Below are 16,600 nucleotides of genomic sequence, written 5' to 3'. Positions count from 1 at the left end.
CATATAGATTAATTACAACCGTATTAGTCAGTACAGGAAGTATTTAATCTTAATCTTAAATGTATTAGTTACTCCCTCCCCTTTCGCTGTTTGCATGATCTGTTTGTGTGTCTGTTTTTTTTAAATGCAGTCAGAGTCATTAGCACTGATATTAGCCAGCTGTGTGCACATATCTGAGCAGAAGAGGTTTGTAAGGATATTGTGGGAGTTGAGAAGACGATTTTCCCCTGAGGATAAAGTAAGCACAGTGTGAACACAAAATAATGTGACAATACAGTGAGACTACAGCATCTATCAGTAAGAGAGGTTCTGTTTTCTTTTACAATTCAAAGATGACCTACAATGTTTTTGATCTCAATCCAACAAGTCTCACTTGCAAATTCATACCAGTTTACACACAAGTTGTAAGAACAGATTTGTTTGTTTTTTTTATCATGACTACAAAATACAACTCCACTAACACTTTGTGTCTTTAAATTTATAAAAATGTTTCAACAGTTTTCTCTTCTTGTTGTAGTTCTTGATGTTTCACACATTGTTCATAACAGATGTTTTCTGGTATAAGCTAGTCTATAATATTATCTTCCTAATGGAGCAACACTACCCTGAATAGTTTGATGTTTTGTGCAGGATAGATAAACCCTGATCTATCATAACTACACAAGCTATGTATGTTTTGTCAGTTAGTAATACTGCTTCTTTAATTGCCTGGGAAAAAGTTAGACGTAAAATAGTATCACTCACTCACTCATTTTCTACCGCTTATCCGAACTACCTCGGGTCACGGGGAGCCTGTGCCTCATCTCAGGCGTCATCGGGCATCAAGGCAGGATACACCCTGGACGGAGTGCCAACCCATCGCAGGGCACACACACACTCTCATTCACTCACGCAATCACACACTACGGACAATTTTCCAGAGACGCCAATCAACCTACCATGCATGTCTTTGGACCGGGGGAGGAAACCGGAGCACCCGGAGGAAACCCCCGAGGCACGGGGAGAACATGCAAACTCCACACACACAAGGCAGAGGCAGGAATCGAACCCCCAACCCAGGAGGTGTGAGGCGAACATGCTAACCACTAAGCCACCGTGTCCCCCGTAATATAGTATACCTTTTATTATTTAAATCTCTCACCAGTTAGCTGGTTTTCCAGAATTTAATAACTGTTTTCTTATTGATTCATTCACATGAATTCTATATGAATACAAAACAGGTATTTATGTGCACAATGACAAGCTTTTCCTTTACAAATCACAGTCAAGAAATGACTTTTAAAAGCACTCTAAGCAATTGAGAATAAAATATGTACAGTAATGATCTCAAACGCTGTGAGTCTCAAAAATGATTGTGAGATGATGTTGTATGAATCACTGGGAGTCATATTGCACTGACGATCTTCACCACATCGATTGTTTGTCACAGCCAGGAAGAGACACAGCCTTTAAATAAAAGATGACCATCCATTTACATTTGCCTCAGTTGGCAATTAAGACATGATCTAAATGAGCAGGGAAGAGAAGCGAAAGATGTGATGGCCACAAAAAAGAAAATGAGTGCTAGGAATTTCCCAGAAAATTAAGCAGGGCAGAGAGCGAGAGCTACAGTACAATGTAAAGCTACAACGTTGTAGCCACAGTGTAACCAGTGGAGTTCAGCACAGACTAAAAATGTTCTGAAAATCCTACTTTTTTTTTGTAAATAAAAGTTTAAATACGAGAAAGAGAAAGAGAGAATTACGTAATAGAATTTGCAATGCAATGTTACTTCCTTCATTTATTAATATAGACATATAGTTATATAAACAAACCAACATGGTCTCACTTTTTTTATCTGTACCATTGACCACCTGAAAACATTATTCAGTCTCTGTTTCGTCTGTGCCCAAATTCCACCATTTATTTTTTAAATCCTGAAATGAGCAAACACTTTCTTTAGGGTATATAACAATAAATTTCATGGAGCATGATGTATAATTCACATAGGTTAAGCGAATAAGCTTATTTGCTTACCCTATGTGAATAATCAGATAAGTGCCTCACAGATAAGTACCTAACCCTGAAATAAACCTATTTTTCATCAAATGAAAGTCAAATTTTCACCTCAGGAAGGGAGTTGGTGGCATCCTTTCCTGTTAAAGTTCCCTGAACTATTTTCATTATGTGGGAACTGAAAAAAATATTGAGAAATGACTTGTTAAATCAATAGTACTCGTTTTAATTTAATTTAGTAACAAAATTCTTTTAAAGAGAGTTAAATCAGTTCAATTACAAAATTAATGAAAAAGAAAAATAGGAAATGTATCGTGTGATTGGTCAGAAAGTGAAACAAAGTTTGAGTGGAATAGGACAGAAATTTAGTCTCAGCATAGAAATTCTAAATGCTGGTGAAATCTGCTGGATTAAAATGCACCATTGACATAAGTAAATCATATTCAATGCAGTGTAACAGATTTTCAGGGTGATCAGATACTTCCCAAAGGACACATACAGAGGAACTCAGTACACAGCTGTAAAAACATTAAACCTACAGCAGTCTCAGTTCATGGTGAATAATTTAAAAATGGTGCTCTGTCTGCCTTGAACATATTATGTTGCATAATAATGATAATATCGGCAATATGAAACAAATGGATTTAAATTCTAATTTATAATAGACTATAAAATATCCTGAAATGACATATGACACTAAATATCCTGCTCAATCATTTTTTCACATGTAAAACTCAATGTAGTAGGAAAATGGAATGATAACCACAGAGCCTTAGCACAAGATATTTCCTAGATAAAGGAAATGTTTAATTCATTATTGTAGCTATACATCATAGTCCATTTTTCTGGAGACCCCCACGAGGTATTAATATTTATAAAGTAAACCTCCAATTACTATTAATATTCATTAGCTGGTGAATGACTCATTGTGACTCAATGACTCAGAATGACTCAATGTCTCATAAAAGGAAGCTTTTTACCTGCCAAAATTGAGTTTGCATCTAGTAAACGCCAACTAACTTACTAACAGCATAATAAACTAGTAGTTCCTAGTAGTTCAGAGAAATTTTTTTAAAAATGTGTTAATGAAGAACTACTCATTTGTTATTGTTCAGTTTCTGCATAGCTACCTACGAAAGTTTGAAGTTACAAGTACTGGAAAATATTAGCAAATAAATTAGTTGTATTGACCTGTGTGTATTTCCATGGCTGCTCCGAGATTAAAGAGTTGTGCAAATAGAATAGACTGGATTAGTAGAGTTCTACAGATAAAAACAAAGTTTGCATTTTTGCATCTGGTTAACTTTTATGTGGATTGCCAAACTATGAATCTTGTGTGACATGGATAACATCTATGGTTGTGTATAAAACAGTACAGGTTTTATATTTCTTTAACTCCTACAAACAAAACAAAACAAAAAAGTAATACATTTAAGGCCAGTGTTATAATAGGTCATAAAAATCTTACAAGAAGGTTCAAGAAATTGCATAAAAATGGTTATAAATATGAAAGAATATCTTTTTCCTGGACTGAAGCTCTCACTGGATTACCCCAGGAAGCATGTGTGGAAGTGACAATAATAGCTCAATAAAAGCACATATTAAAAAAAAATAATGTCTTCTGCTTTAGTTCCACTCCAGTGAATTGCGATCTTGGCAGAGACACACACACAGAGCAAACTGCATCTGTTCACCAGACACTGTTCACATGTACTATTAGGAGCTCAGTGTGGTTTTGGTCTAACAAGACAAGAAGACTCTGTATTACAGGGTGCCCATCCATTTCTTTCTCTCTTCTTCTTCGGTATTATGATGGCTGTCTGGATTGAAGTCCATGTCTTAGAAATGTGGATGAGTTTTGAGATGACACCAAAAGAGTGCAAGAATGTTCCCCATGTTCACTTGGGTTTCATTTGGTTCCCCAGTTTCCTCCCACTGTCCAAAAATGCCTGAGGTTTTATGCATGATGTCCTGGGACGAACTGGTGTCCTTTCTGAAGTGTATTCCTGCCTCCTGCATGCTGTTAATGTGATGCATGCTGGATTCACTGTGACCCTGACTAAGATTAAAAAGTTAATCAAGGTGAATGTTCAAAAGAATTGATTGAAGCCAACAGAATATTATGGGATAGAAAAAAGAAGAAGAAGCCTTTATTTGTCAATTATGAATTAAAACACAGAGAAATTCTATCTCTGTTTATCCTAGCTCGGAAGGATGCTGGGGTCAGCCATAAAACAGCATCACTGTAGCAGTGAGGGTTAAAGGCCCTTACAGTAACAGTTTGGCAGTTCCAGGGATTGATCCTATGACCTTCTGATCAGTAGCCCAGAGCCTTAACTAATAAGTCACCTATATTTGTATGGTGCGAGAGCATAGGTCTTGTCAATCTTATCCACAAATGGTTGGTGTGGCCCAACCAAGCAGGAGTCACATCTGTTTTCACTTGTTTAATCAGTTCATCTCGGACATCTCAACTATCAGCAGTGACCCCCCTTTGGCTGTAATGAAAGCCTGCAGCCATACCAAGCCCTGTGCGGACAAGACTAAAGACCCCTTTTCTAGAGTCTCACCAAAGACACTATTCATCCCGTGCCATGTAGTGGCATCCAAGCAATGGTGACTTTTATATGAGCTCATGTTTAACATGACCTTGTTTCAAGAGTGACCACAGCAGCATCATATTCACAGATTATGTTTGACTTCAATCTTAGCTGCAGCCTGTGATTAGAGATGAGAGTTCATGAATTTTTCTGAATCTTTCTAAGGGTGCCAGTTCAATAGCTAAGACAAATATTTGAATATCCAGTTTAACCAGTGATCACAATAATCAAATTTGTAGAAGGCTTAGAGGGAAAGAAAGGGAGTCTGGAAAAAACCCACAAAATCATAAGCAGGAGGTCGATAAATAGAGAGACATACAGTCCTCTGGGGGCCTGAATAACCAAGGAAGCTGAAAAACAGTGAAGCTGAGAAGCATGCTGTCTCCCTGTCATATTTGTTTAGATATTGGCAAATCTCCTCTAAACAGAGGTGGTTTTTGTGAGAGGGAAAAGCTTAACATATTCCTTGTTGTGTTTTTCTCCAAACAAACTGTGGCATTTTGAGAATAAGTCAGAACCTCAGCATGTGGCCAACATAAACATTTCCCAAATAAGCCAGACTCAAAAAATAGGAGAGGATACATATAATGAACTCGGGAGTGTGTGTGGGTGAGAGATAGATAGATAGAGAGAGAGAGAGAGAGAGAGAGAGAGAGAGAGAGAGAGTGCAGCAGACTTAGGAAAGAAGGTCAGGTAGGAATCACAGAACCTCTTTTGCTTTTTGCTTTTGTTCTAATATGTTTGAACTTAGCTCATGCTAACTTACTGTCAGAAGCCAGTCCTGGCTTGCCTAGGTACTAACACGGACTATGCTTCCATTAGGCAGTTAATTCCTAGTCCAGTCTATTATTATTGACATTGTCCATGAGCAAAAATATTATATATAAAAATGATACGCAATAACTGATTAACCATTGTTTAAAACATAAGTATAAGGTAAACCTTCAACTGAAATGTATAAGAAGACTGGAGACACTTATAGAGGGATCTTGGACCTTTCACTAAGCAGAACGTTTCAAACCATTTTAGGTTTTAGCTTTGTACAGGTAGAGTCCCTGCTTCTCTCCACACCACAAGCTTTTAGAAGGATTCACTTGGTTTGTGTCCTGGCACTATTGTGTATTGATTTGGACACAAATGCATTAATGTCCTTCAACAATACATCTACAGATAAGTCCTAATCTACTGATGCAGCAGCAGTGTTGTGAGCCGAAATATTCCTGGTTCTTAGCAAAAAATGGCAAACAGCATCACAATATCAGTGATAACTCTACTATAGCTTATATTTATCTATATATTTATCCAAAAATCTATTTTATTTTAAAATATATTGTAATTTTATGTATTGTATGTGGCTCATTGTTTCACTAAGATTTCTGATTCTGTGCATGACCACTAGAGTCAATGTTACAGAGCTTTTGAACATTTTGAACACAAAGAATATTTAAATAGTTCAGTGCTGTATAAATATTTGTTCATAAGGCTGTTCGTCTGCAGTACTGTCAGCCAACCCAATATTCAGCAGAAAGCTAACACTGAAAGAAACATTTACCCACAAAGACTAACAGACCTCTCAAAGACATGAAAAGGAGTCCACAAAGACTGGAATTTGGGTCTAGCCAAATTATAACCAAATTATGAGCTGGTAAAAAAATATGCAGCATGCTCAGGTTTTGCAAAACCTGTTTTATATATCACAGAGTTTACACTAATGAAGAAAGCACATGGCAGGTATATATGACACAAAACATCAGAAAAATCAAAACAGTTTTAAAATCCGAAGATCATAAAAACAATCATTCTGTATTGTTTGGACTCTGTATTTGCATAATGGAAAGATCAATACTTATCTTGTATTATTTGAGAAGTGGTATCATTTCACTGACTCACAGCTGACTGAAAAACAATCAGCACCTCCAACTAAAAAAAATCTCCCCTGTTACATACTGTTGGAAAAATCCCTCTGCACTGAGTCAGTGCATTGAACCTTATAGAGAAATGGAAAGGGGAAACCTGCTGGAACAAGAGCTGGTCACAATCTTCCCATCAACATTCGGTCGTTACTGCACAGCTGTGTGAAAGAAATGGCAGCGTTTGTGGAATCTTCTGAATAACTGTGTCTGTTCTCTAATGGGAAACATAAAATCATTTTTTTCAAGCCAATTAACTAAACGTATTTGTTCAGTACTTGCAGCATATGTTGAAAACCAAACAGGCACAGACTAATAAAAGACTAATAATAAAATTCTGCTGGAAAAATGACAACAACCAGTACAAGCATTCAGAAGATAACCTGAGATGTATGATGATAATATGATAGTGGCACAGCTGTCTATACTATATCCAACTGTATAGAATATTTATCCTGAGAGATTAAGAATATATAAACTGATTGTTAACAGAATCAGAATTTGACTCAATTTGGTCTTTTGGTGTATTCCTTCAGGTCTAGTCAAGAATGTTCTTCATCAAGGCCTAAAAACAACCATGACAAAACATGAAAGACTAAGAGTGTCTTTTTCTATGCGTATGACACCTAAGAATAAACCTTTAAAAACGTTGATTGAGCTCTCTTTGTAAGCATAAACAAGATAAGAGAATCTTCTTCTTTCTCCTTCGGCTTTTCCCGTTAGGGATCGCCACAGTGAATCATCGGTTTCCACCTAACTCTATCCTCTACTCTCGCAGCAATTACCTTCATATCCTCTTTCAGCACATCCATATATCTCCTCTTTGGCCTTCCTCTTGACCTCTTACCTGGTAGCTCCATCTCAACATCCTCATCTCTGCTACCTCCATCTCTGCCTCATGTCTTTTTCTCACTGCTACAGTCTCTAACCCATACAGCATAGCTGGTCTCACTGTTTGTACACCTTTCCTTTCTTGCTGACACTCTTCTGTCACACAACACTCCTGACACTTTTCTCCACCCACTCCAACCTGCCTGCACTCGCCTCTTCACCTCTCTTCCACACTCACTGTCACAGTTTGACCCCAAATACTTAAACTTCTGTTAACTACTAAATACTTAAACTACCTTCTTGACCTCAGCCCCCTGTAACCTCACTGTTCTACTTCCCTCCCCTTCTTTAATACACTTTAATATCCTGTCTTACTACAACTGACTTTCATTCCTTTTCTTTCCAGGGCAGACCTCCACCTTTCAAGGTGTTCCCCCACCTGCTCTCTACTCTCACTACAGATCGCAATGTCATCCGCAAACATCATGGTCGATGGCAACTGTCCATCACCATAGCAAATAAGAAGGGACTCAAAGCCGATCCTTGATGTAGTCCCACCTGCACCTTGAACTGCTCTGTCTGACTTACAGCACATCTCATTGCTGTCATACTCCTCTCATACATATCCTGCACACTCTCCTCGCCTATTAGCACCGTTCCATCTCTATCTTTAATCACCCTTATCTGTTGCACATCCTTCCCATCTCTACCTCTCTGTCTTGCTAATCACAAGAAGTACAAGTCCTTCTCCCCTTCCCTTGTGTCTAACCTGGCATACCTGGGTACTCCTACCTCCACTCCTATATGTAACACTATGTTCCTCTTTCTTCTGGAAATAAGTGTTAACTACAGCAATGTCCACCACCATCTGTCCTTCTAGGGTCCTTTTTTACACCAAACCTGCATATCACCTCCTCATCACTTCTGTTCCACTCACCAAAATGCCTGTTGAAGTCTGCTCCAATCACTACTCTCTCCCATCTGGTAATACTCTCGATCACCTCATCTAACTCACTCCAGAATCTCTCCTTCTCTTCTAACTCACAGCCTACATGTGGAGCATAGCCACTGATGACATTCAACATCACCCCTTTAATTTCTAATTTCAAACTGACTACCCTGTCTGACACTCTTTTCACCTCTAAAACATTCCTCACAAACTCATTCTTCAGGATCACTCCTACCCCATTACTCTTCCTATCCACACCATAATAAAACAGTTTATATCCCCCTCTAATACTATGTACTTTCTTCCCTTCCACCTGGTCTCCTGCACACACAGTATATCTATCTCCCATCATGTCTGCCAGATCTCCACCTTTCCCTGTCATTGTACCAGCATTAAGAGTCCCTATTCTCAGACCTATACCTTTGCCTACAAACCCTTCTCCCTCCTCTCCTTCGTCGACCAACAGAAGCCAAATTTTCGCCGGCACCCTTTAGGTCAATAGTGCCCATGTTAACCTGGGCCTCGACCAATCCGGTATAGAATTCATGGGTGGTTTCTCAGACTGTTGGACTAATGATTGGAAGGTTGTGAGCTCGGAACCCAGGTTCACTAAACTGCCACCGCTAAGCCCTTGAGCAAAGCCCTTAACCCTCAGTTGTTTAGTTGTATAAAATAAGAAATAAAATTGAAGTCTCTCTGGAACAGGCATCTGCAAAATGCCATAAATGTAATTGATTCAGATGGTCTATCTCCTTACTAGAGATCGTTCTATATATAGGTTGCACAGACTAGATGACTAATAAATTCACAAATCACTGATATGTGGCCATCAACAATTCAGATTTATGGGGGAAAAAAGGGACATTATGTAAAGTAGGCTACATTTCATACTAGGTGAAACAGATTCTAAAGCAAACTGCACAAGATGGCTAGAAAGTTTTTTTTATGTTTCATTAACACTTGGATGTCACTTTGTATGAAGTATAGAGGTGCACACAAGGAATCCCACGTTTCACCAGTTATTTGTGTTGTCTTTTCAAAGCCGACTCAATTTTTCAAATGAAAGAGGTTTGTTAAAAACAAAGCCAAATACAATATATTGCACTGTGGCACAGATTGGAATAGCAGTAACCAGAGCTGCAGTATTATAGTCAATTCAGATGCATGCCAGCTCTAAAAGGCTGATCCAGATTTGTCTTCAGACACTACTGAGGCCAGAGTTGAACATGGAGGCAAAACATCCTGAGTACCGCTGTAGACATTACATCTGTCATCTGTTATTAGGCTGCAAGGAGCTTCTGTACCTCAACACACTTCCATTAATTAATACATTCTCAAATACTATTTTGCAGATTTATTGCACTAATTTATTTATTTTCATTGTTAACTATGTAGCCAGACAAAACTATGAATTTGTAGCCCGTGTGTGGCTGTTAACTGAAGTGTTGTCGATGTGTTCTAATAATTCATTTGCTTGAAATAGTGACTGCAAACCCTAGTTCCAAGTAAAACCCCTATAGGATATTTAGAACAGTTGAAGATCTCTTGTAAATCTTTTTTTTTTTCTGAATGTTGCATTGGCCCTGAGTTTTTAAATTACAAGCCTAGTTAAAGGGAGCAAAACACTGTCTTTGTTCTTAGCACCTGGGCAGCAACAAGCCACACCTTATCAGGCTATAAATTAGGATTTCTGAACTAGTAAAATTTGTCACTGACTGTTTAGTCTGGACGTAACTAAAACAGTTTCATTCTGCTGTGAGGATAAACACATGGCCTGCATGCTAAGGCATGTTGTGTGGTAGCAAATAAAAGAAGAGAAAGGAAAACGTACGGGGGAATGTACAGAGGAGTTTACAGGAATTTGAGGAAGAAGCGTCCAAAGTTAGCAACAATAGGCTGCAGTGCTGAAAATAGCAAGGGATAAAAATCAGAGTACATCCTGCTTCACAGCAGGTTTCATTTGCGTCAAGGAGGATCTTAAGCAGGATGTGCTACCATTCAAAAAAATACATGAAAGGCTTAGAGTCTGAGTTTTGAGTTTTACAGTTCGAAGAAAGTCATGGAAGTTTTCAGAAAATTAGAAATTTATTGGGGCTGTAATGGTCATTAGTCACAATGTTAGTAAATTACTCTGGAACCTAAATTCCAGGAAAAATTACAATCAGCATTTGCTGCATGTTTCATCCCAGCTTTACTGGCATGCCGTGTTCAATACTTCTTAATACACTGAACTACACTAAACACTGCTGAATACAGCAGAGATCTGGTATTGATTCTACACTATTATGGGAGAAACTCAACAGCAACTGGCCAAACATTTTAATATTCTTTTGTTTAAAGTATTTGAAGTTCAGGTCTGAAAAAGGATCAGATCAACAGAAAGATACATGGCGTAGATTTGATTAGAGCATTGGGGGGGTTGAAGCATAATGTGTATGCTTCCTGATATATTATAATACAAATTAAAAAAATAAATAGCTTAAAATGTAGCTAGAATAACTCAAGACTGTTTTTCGCTAACTTTTTATATTGAATGTAAATCTCAATGAATTGTCTAGCTAGCTACCATATGCAGTGTGGAGCATTGTTAGCTAGATTACACCATATTATTCAACCTCCTATTGAGTACATTATTTTTATTGTCCCGCTCTGACCAGCAATGCTAAACAGTGATTCTCTTCATCTTCCGGTCAAACGGCAGTAATCAAGCAAAATGAAGGGGAAGAAGTCTTTTAAGCATTTTTATCAAATTTATAATGAAAAAACTTAAAATTCTTGTAAAAAATATATTCTTAAAAACAGTTGATCATTGTGTACATATTAGGGGGTTGTATTTCTGATGCTACTAGAAGCTGCTACTTTCTCATTTCTCACAGTGTTCTGTAAAATATTAGACTCAAATATTTATGCTTGAGTCTCTCACACTCTCTTTTACCAGACCTTCATTCCATCTCCTACAGGATCTGACCAAAATTGACTCCAGGAGACTAAACTAAAATGTCCTATGACATGTCCACATAGTCTGACACCATACATAGAGGAAGGTCCTTGGCCTCACCATATTCTGGCATGTTAATACTCAGCTTTTGCAGTTTAAGACTATTTCCCTTTCTGAGACATATTAACTGCAGAGCTGTAATATTGACTGAATATTTATATTCCTACATACATAAAGTCCTGCATGTTCTACTGCCATGAATTTTACAGATACTATACAAATGAATCCACATTTAGCAAGAAGAAGAAAATAGTGGTTTGGGAGAAAAAGAGCATTAAAAGTATTTTAATAGTAAATGCATAAATAGTAACACAGGTGTCTTAAAAGCATTGATTAAGATAATTTTCCTTTATTTATAACAGTTCTTTTGAAAATTGCAACTGGGTCAGAAAATTAAGGGTAACTAAGCACCGAGGTCTGTTGATAAGCAACTCAAAATACCTGTACAAAATTTTTATAATATATTCTTCTTCTCTCAGTTATTCCTACCATCAGCTACTGCATTAGTTAAGTCACACAGTGTATCCAAGTCCTTCTGGGATGTTTTATGAGTTATAATTACAACATCAGGTTTGAGTGACTATGGTCAGAGCAAAATGGAGGTATACTTTCTTAAAATTAACTACAAAATTACAGCAGCGAGCTAACATTATATTTCCTTATATGCTGGTGATATTTAAGGTGATGTTCACTTGATAAGTTACATAGCTGACTTTTCATTCATTCATTCATCTTCTACCGCTTATCCGAACTACCTCGGGTCACGGGGAGCCTGTGTCACAGGCATCATTGAGCATCAAGGCAGGATACACCCTGGACGGAGTGCCAACACATCGCAGGGTGCACACACACACACTCATTCACTCACGCTATCACACACTAGGGACAATTTTCCATGGATGCCAATCAACCTACTGTACCATGCATGTCTTTGGACCGGGGGAGGAAACCGGAGTACCCGGAGGAAACCCCCGAGGCACGGGGAGAACATGCAAACCCCCGAACCTGGAGGTGTGAGGCGAACGTGCTAACCACTAAGCCACTGTGCCCCCCTCATAGCTGACTTGGTTAACATAATTATACAGAACAGCTCCAGCTGTATCATCAGTTGAAGAGCTAAAAAAAAAAAGTAAGTTAATGTTATTCATATATATTTTTTTACATTTATTTGAGTAGTATATATTAAAGACTACATTTACTTGTGAATTATTACTACAGTAGTAGTTACTCAAATCACTGGGTTCTGTATCACTTATGCTATGCTAGCTAACATTGAAATTGATCTGACTGCAGAAAGTTTTTCTGCAAAATGAGAATTTACAGGTCAAACATGTTCTGACCAAAGTATTTTCAATAACCATAAGCACATTTTTAACTTGGACTGTTTTAGAAGACACACAATCCCTCTAATCTTGTATATGAGTTTGGAAAATAACTCGAAGGTCTGGAATTCTTCTGTGGTAAGTTAGCACTTCAGATGGTGATGGACCACTTACACCACTGAGATTCCCATATCTCACTGACACACTTTAGCGGTTAAATAAGAATAAATTATCAGTGCACTGTTAAATATTGTAGTTAGGAACCTGTATGTTCCAGCTGTTTTGACTAATTTAAACCATGACAAATGGCTTGAAATGATCAAAATAATAGTCTGTTTATACTGTATTCCAATTATTTGTACTGCCTCAATACACAGCAACCAGGCAACTCTACAACAGTGCCGTTTACTAGTTGTAAATGAAGTTAAAACAGTGACAGTAAGATCTATAAGCTTTGATATCTATGTTCACTAAATCAACACCAATGGCCTCAGATTTGGCTATGCACAGCAGTATGCTAAATTAGCGACATTGTTGTGAACGAGCACCATGACTTCTGTTTACTGACTGTTTTCTTGTTGAATAAATGGTTGTGTAACACAGTAGTAGTTTGCCAAGAAGGAGTAGATTGTGCATCCATATACACATATGGAAGTAAAACATTAAAAATAAATCAAAGAAACTGAGTAAGGCATCATAAAGTTTAGGGCTGAGCAGAGAGCCTAAGATCTAGATCAGTTATTACGTAAACAGAATGTAAGCACAGCAATATGCAGAACCACAGTTAGTGTGTGATGCCTCGAGGCATTTTTTATGGGTAATTCTGGCAGTGGGTCCTGGGTGGGGGGCTTGGAGGGGTTATGATCCACTATTCAGATTTGTTTGCATTTTACTTATAATATGAAACAGTTAGAAATACCGATAATAATGTAATCTGTTTTTATTTTAAATTTTAATTTTATGTTAAATTGTATGGCTTTAGCACAATGCATAAATTTATGTACATGCAGGTCAAGCATCTAATATCAGAATGGGAAAAATGTGATCTCAGTGACTTTGACTCTGGCATGGTTGTTGGTTTGAGTTTTTCAGAAACAGAAACATTGCTTGAGCCTTTGCCAATTCTCAGCTGTCCAGTTTTGTTGAGTCTGGGAACAATGTAGTGTCAGGTTCATGTTCTTGGCTGACAGAAGTTCAATCTGCTGTGGTTTTCTGATGTTGTTGTCTATCGACTTAGAGGGTCGACCCGTCGTGGTTCTTAGATGCTTTTCTGAGCCCCATGGCTGTAAAGAGCGCTTATTTTAGTTGCCATAGCATACCATACCTGTCAGCTTGAATCAGTCTGGACATTCTCCTCTCTCAATGACAAGGTGTTTCCGCTGCAGAATTGCTGCTCAGTTGTTGTTTTTGGGTTGTTTTGGACAATTTTGTGTAAACTCTTATGACTGGTGTGTATGAAAATCCCAGAAGATCAGCAGCTTTTGAAATACTCAAACCAGCTTACCTGGCACCAACAACCATAACACTGCCAGCATCACTGTGATCATATTTCCTCTTTGGGATGTTTGATGAGAAAATGAATTGAATTTCTGCATGTATTTATGCATTTTGCTGCAGCCACATCATTGTCTGATTGGATAATTGCAGAGAGCAGGTTATATACCATATTTCTCAAGCAGTCAAAAAGACCTTGGTTTGACCTTGAGTGTATCATCAGTTTGTGCTCAATCATATGTGCAGGCTGATGTTCAGATTTGAGTGGAATTGAAGAGCATTATAAGGTCACTGAAAACTTCCTCACCACTGTTGAAGTCAATTCAAGTCAAGAAGATTTTATGGTCATTTCAACCATATATAGCTGACGCAGTACATAGTGAAATGAGACGACGTTTCTCCAGGACCGTGGTGCTACATAGAACAAAACAGAGATACATAGAACAACACAGAGCCTTAAGTAAGTTAGTCCTAGACACATAAAGTGCATCTGTGTAACCTAGTGCAGACAGTGCAAGGCAAAAGACAGTGCAAACAAAACACTACAAGACAATACAAATAATACAATACACAAAATCAGCACCAACCAGAGTACATACTGTATGTTCTATAGGACATGTGCAGAAATACTGGAATGAACACTTAATATAATAACAGCATTTATATGAGGTATTGTAATGAATTGTGAAAAACAGCAATTGAGTGAATGTGTAGGACAGCATGTAAACAGTTTGATATGGGTGGTGCATAATGGAAGAGTGTGTATTTGGTGCAGAGTAGTAGAAGTAGTGGTTGGATTTGTTTAACTGCATGAGGTGACATGATGAATATTTAGGATGCGGATACATATTCAGTGATCTGAGTCTGGATGAGATATTAGGGGGCTGAAAACATGTTTAGAATAAAACATATGACAATTGGCTCCCTCATAGACTGTGGATTTCAATGTATGTATGAAAATATGCATTGAATTATAATTAGAATAGTTCCCACTTTGTTAAATAAAGAATAAAACTGTGCTGATGAGAATGTTAGCAATATTGGAGAGCTGTTATGCATCCTGACGTGAAGTGAAGCAGATTATTATCTAAGAACATGTTCCAAACAATTCACCGGCCTCTCAAGTAGCTTGGCATGATAAAGAGAAACTGCAAAGCACAAAACTCTCTGTCTTGAAGCCTTGATAGGAAGATCAAGACAAATGTGATTTGGTTTGTTTATGCTCATACTGTTTCTAAACAGTAGAGACATGACCTAGAATTAAGAGCTTTTTTTTAGACATTTTCATAGCCAGATGTTTTGCCAGCCAGCAAGGAATAATTCCCACTGAATATGCTGCAGTGTCTAAACATGAATCACATCTAATGTATACAATTCATCAGGCCTGTGTGGGGTTTTTTATGAGTGGCATTCTAGTACAGATATATTTACTCATGTTGTGTTATCAGTATTGAAAGGAAATTAAATTCAGACTTTCCTTTAGCACTTCCCTTTATTCTTTTCACATTTCGTGATGTGATTTTTTTTATTTAACTGCACTGATGCTACTACATGAAATACAATGTTATGTTGTCATGTTGCATTAAGTGTTTAGAAAACTGCATACCTAAAAAACTTGGACACACCACAGCTGGATTAAAGATCAGAGTTTTGCTTCCAAAGGGACTGAGGGAAGCGGCATGAGGCTTGAATCACATTTGAAAAAGGTTAATGCTGAGCATCTGAGGAAACAGTCAGTATGGCAGAGTGTCGAAGAAAACAAACAGATGATGAGGAAAGATGAACACTTCCAGACAGACACTGGCATAAACAATTATACACATGCACACAAAGGTTTTCCCGTGCAGTTGAAGCTGTTTCTGGTTTATTTGAAAGTTCCTGTTTTTTTTTTTTTTTTATGTTGTGTGTATTCTATACTAGTGTGTGTTCTATAGTCTGAATTGTTTTTCTTGGTGTATGAAGTTGCTTATCATCACAGAACTTATCTGTTTATCTCTCATCACTGTGACTGTAAACATATACAACTGTACACAAATGCCTAATAGAGGCTGTAATTCAATTGTTTAATTCTAATTCGTTTTTAGCTCTTAATCATAATAAACTGTAATTTAAAAAATAATCATCCAATACCTTGTCACAAAATGGCCCCGGAACATCTGTTTTCCTTGTGTAATTGTATGAGATCATCTACAGAACCAAACGCCAAGTCTTCCAGCTAAAGGAAGGACAGATTAAAACATTATTTTAAAACTCAGACAAAATAAAGGGTCTCAGATTACAAGTTGATAAATAATGTCTTAATGAAATTGATAAATGAATGAAAATCTACTCACCATGCCATTAATATGTGAACCCATACACAGGTTAATAATTCATGACAGGATCACAAGACTAAACCGTCTCTCACCATTGCAATTGTGTTCTACTTACAGCAGAATGTAGCTTCTCTTCTTTTTGGAACATTCTAGAGCTATTTGGCTATCATGTGTTTAGCTGAGCTG

At 37.6% G+C, this 16,600-nt stretch overlaps 1 long non-coding RNA gene across 1 annotated transcript in view; it reads right to left on the bottom strand.

The window, feature by feature from the left end:
• The window catches only part of LOC132861603 (uncharacterized), a 32,775-nt gene extending 16,471 nt beyond the window's left edge, over nucleotides 1–16,304 (bottom strand). Inside the window, exon 1 of the long non-coding RNA XR_009649950.1 lies at nucleotides 16,230–16,304. This is a non-coding gene — a long non-coding RNA (uncharacterized LOC132861603). The remainder of the gene's footprint in view (nucleotides 1–16,229) is intronic.
• Nucleotides 16,305–16,600: the final 296 nt, after the last annotated feature.

Source organism: Tachysurus vachellii, chromosome 18, assembly GCF_030014155.1.
Source record: "Tachysurus vachellii isolate PV-2020 chromosome 18, HZAU_Pvac_v1, whole genome shotgun sequence".
Taxonomy (NCBI): domain Eukaryota; kingdom Metazoa; phylum Chordata; class Actinopteri; order Siluriformes; family Bagridae; genus Tachysurus; species Tachysurus vachellii.
The sequence above is the reverse complement of the archived record's forward strand: the minus strand, read 5'-3'. Positions and strand labels throughout refer to the sequence as shown.